Source organism: Vipera berus (genome assembly GCF_964194415.1).
Source record: "Vipera berus genome assembly, chromosome: 6".
Taxonomy (NCBI): domain Eukaryota; kingdom Metazoa; phylum Chordata; class Lepidosauria; order Squamata; family Viperidae; genus Vipera; species Vipera berus.
In genome coordinates this window covers 62917911-62922380 of record NC_138208.1, presented here as the reverse complement: position 1 = coordinate 62922380, position 4470 = coordinate 62917911, and positions in this window count along the sequence as shown.

The window sequence follows — 4470 nt, the reverse complement described above, 5'->3', positions numbered from 1 at the left end:
CTATGATTCATATGGGACAGATGGTATTCCTATTCAAACACGTTTTCAAGCTATATTTAATTCAGTGAGAACTGGCTGCTGCTATCCTATTCTCTCTTGATATTCAACACATCCCGAGTTACTCAAGCTGTACAAAGTCATTGGCATGACAATCAGCTTAGGAGAAATTAGTATCATTTCCTATTAATGTAGGTGTACCAGATACTTACACTCTGTGTCATCATTTACCATCCAGTTATCCTCTGAAATGGAAGGAAGGCATCTCTCAGGGAAATAGATATTCAGGAATATAAGCCATAGCTAGCCATCATCATCTATTATCAGCAGGTAAACACACACTTAGCCTTATGTTATATGTATTTCGTTTCAGTCTCTTTGTAACTCACCAAATACTCTGTCTTGGACATATGCAACAGAATAACCATCAAGAATTTAAAAAAAACCTCACAGTTAAAATATCCTGCATGGCCACCCAAATCCTTCAATATGGATTAAAAGCATGACAAAAAAAAATTGGGATATTACCAGCTTGACAAAATACCAGGAAGGGATAGGGAAAAGCCTGTTGGAACTACTGCCATAATGCTAAAGATTCTTGAGATGGTTGTTTTGGTTTATTTATTGCCTATGCTAGACTCACTTCAACATCTCCCACTTAGTTTTTTGTTCCAGTTACTTCAATAACTGCAACAGCAGGTACTTTGGTGATATGCACTGCAGATTTTTATCAGGGGCATCATTTTATCATGCACCAAACAAGAGAATAAGGAATTTCTTTCAAGAAGATGTCCATAATTAATACTAGGTTCTAGAAGGGTGCAGACTCAAGCAGGATCCAGGGTACTCTGTTGAAAAATGACTTTTTATTGCAAATGTAAAGTATATGAAATACTTTTGCTTTCTATTAAACAAGGGTGTTATCTCTTACTTGTAATTCTATTATTCTTCACCCTCTGCTCTTATCTATCATCACCATGATCATCTAATCCAGGGGTGTCACACTGCCAACCCGCGGGCCGGATGCATCATGCCGAAACCGTGCCCAGCCCATTGCCGGCAATGGGAAAAAAGTTGTGATATGTCCCAACACGTCATGTGACATTGCAAGTTTGACACCCGATCTAATCTCTACCGTATTCCTGTACAGCATATTTTATGCTGCCATTCTATCATCTAACACTGATTTCTCATTCCCTTATTTCTATTTTTCAGTCAATGATCCTATTGTTTCTGCTTTATTTAATAATGTCTACATTTCTTTTTCCTTAATCTTTGAATGCCATTTATACAGCTGTGTCTATCTTTGGATTATTCTCTCCTTTTATCTTTCTTCAGCTCCCATTCGCTGTGTCAGCAGCAGCTTAGCACAATTATATCCTTGCAATTACATCATATTTTAGTAGTTTTTAGTAGCAAGAGAGCACCTGAATTTCTTTTTGCTGGTTCCTTTCTGCATTTTTTTTTGACATAAGCTGCCTCAGGCACCTTCTTGGTCCTTCTCCCTAGTCATGGATTGTCTGGTTTCTGGCTTTTGCCTGCTCTGCTCAATGCCTTGTCCTCTTGCCTCTTATTCCAGCAGCAGCTTCTGCCAGATCTAGAAGCACCCTGCTTCTGCTACCTGCTATAGTTTCTTTTATACAGTTCTTCCTTTGGAAACCTACATGTCAGCTTGCAGATTTTAAATTCAATTCCACCCAACACCACTCTTTGTCTGCAAGTGCCCTAAGCCAAATAGCTGATAGTCAGATCACAGCATAGAAAAAATAAGCCAAGTATAACATTTGTTTCAGAACAGTTCATCCTTCCATAGAGAATAAACTTCTAATACGCAAATAATTTTACAGAAATATGTTCCTAACTTTATTTTGCTAATGTTTTACCTTGTCTAGTCCATCTATAAATTGGAGCAAATAAAATGTGATACCACTAGGTCTCTGTATGAATTTTGATATGTATAGGAAATGGAGATATAGTCTGAATTTTTATTTTTTTTACTCAATTTAGGAATAAAAATTTCAAGGAAGCCCTCTCAGTTGGGTAAATCTGTATTTATCTTTGATTTGCTGATCCAAGTATTTTTTTTTCCGTATTAGGGGTAAGATCAATGTGTAGCATTTAAATGAGTGAATTTATAAGATACTACCTTTGGTAAGGTTTTCATTGTGTAAACTAGTTACCTGTTAGGAAAGGCAGATTTAATTTTCAACATGTTTATTGCTTGGCGTTTGTTTTAGCTTCAGTTATTGGTTCAAAGATTTTCAGAATTCAATCCCTCTGTATGCTCAGTTTGAAAGTTATTGAACACACACACACACACACACACACACACACAGAGAGAGAGAAAGAGAGAGAGAGAGAGAGAGAGAGAGAGAGAGAGAGAGAGAGAGAGAGAGAGAGAGAGAGAGAGAACGAGAACATAGATTTCCATTTGCAATCAAATAGGGTGTTCAGAAGAATAAACCTTTCAAGAGAAACAAGTAAAATTTGAGATGAATTTTCCTTTCTCTATAGACAGATGTTATCTTTATGACACATAATAATACAGGAAGGAAATCTTTGGTTCAAATATCTTACTTCTTCAGTACTGTTAGATTGAGAATTTTATAATCCATCCAAATCAGTGATTAAAAAGGTAGTGGATACTTCTGAAAGTGTTCTGAAAACAATACAATTTGCAAACAAAGCCAAACAGAAATCAATTATTGTTTCAAAAGATGGAGGACGAAAAAAGAATTGCCACTAATTTTAATGAAGTGACTCTAGGCAAAATAATTATATATATATTGAAGTACGCCTATATGGTACTGGCTGTAGCACAGACAGATTTTGCTACAAAATAATCAGTGAAATCAAGAGATCAGATCTGTCTTGGTGTAGCAATACAAGATGGTTGAAAAAATTGAGACAAATAGCTTGGAATGTAACAATTTATTGGGGTTTCTCTTCTCAATTTCCCCAGTTCTGGCATTGATACAATATTCAAGAGCAACAGAAAGAACAAATGTACAAGGATACAAGAATAATTAACATAACTTCCCCCCACCGCAAACTCGAAGCAACCCCCTTCTCTAATAAAAATGTCAATGGGTGATTAAATCACCCACTGCATAATGCTTCCCAGCCATCCACTCTAGACAGTTTAGCCAGATGAACACTGGATTTTAAAAAGCAACCAAGCAAATGCAAACACTATATTCAAAAAGTAATTAAGACAACATAATATTAGATAACATTTAATTCGTGTACAACTGTTTCATTAAATGTATTTTTCTCATAATACAAAATAGTCACCAGATATATAGCTCTTGTTTTTAAAGCCTATTTTTATGCCAAGAGGTAAGAACTTAATAAATTTAAACTTTAGCTTACTCTTCACCATAAGGCATTAACTTTGTAAAAACTAAATGCCCAAGCTTATGCAGAGTCACTTAAATATCTGAACATTTGTAAGACCCACAGGAATACTCCAAACATGTTACAAAACTCTTATGTGTTATTAATGGACCACAAATCCATTAATTCTCTAAGAGATTTTACCATACACGAGCATCAGTTTTGGAAAGATTGAGACCTGGTCTTGGGAAGCCTAAAAATGTATGCAATAAAGGAATAAGCTTCGATTACCTCCCTGTAAATTCTTCATGTGAATGTATGAGATTTTTCTTGAATAGAACCAATAGGACATATTGTGAGATATATTTCAAGCGGTTTGGATACAACATTCAAGAATTTAGGAGGAATAAAACATCAGGAACTTCATTAGAGGTACTGTTAACTACATTAATCTCTATGTGGTAGCACTAAGATTATGAAGCAAATCTGATGTATTTAGTTGTCTCCTTGAAAATATTTACATATCTTTCCATTATTTTATTCCTGCATTTGCCTCCTCTCATTATTATTATCACTATTTTTGCATTCCAGGTCATATAAACTCTTGGATTTAAAATTATTAGGGCTTTCAGTATTCAAATTCATTTTCAAAAAAGTATTTTGGAGAACATGAGAGTGAAAACATGATCTCTCTACAGCTCTTTAAAGCACCAGTACATCACTGAGATGATGTGGCTGCTTTAAAGAACTGCAGTCAAGTGCTACATTCCTGCCCTTATATGCTCCAAAGTGCCTTTTTGGAACTGATCCCCAGTGAGGCAACTATAAAAACCTCTTTGTTATCAAATTATAGATATCTGCCTTAGTGCTGATAAGATCCTATAAATACCACAGGACTATCTCCCATTACTAACTGCAGCCCGCAAGGACAGATACAGATAACTGTAATATTTATCTGGCTTGACAGAATAGTGAAAATGCAGCAGAACCAGGGAGTGCTTTCCTGACAATCAAATGTGAAACATGGAAAATTTTCCTATTTGTTGAAGTGCCTCAAAATATAACAAAACTAGTAAAAACATGTAACTATTTCCAAATGCTGCAAAAGAATCTTAACAGGCTCTCTGTTGTTTTCTG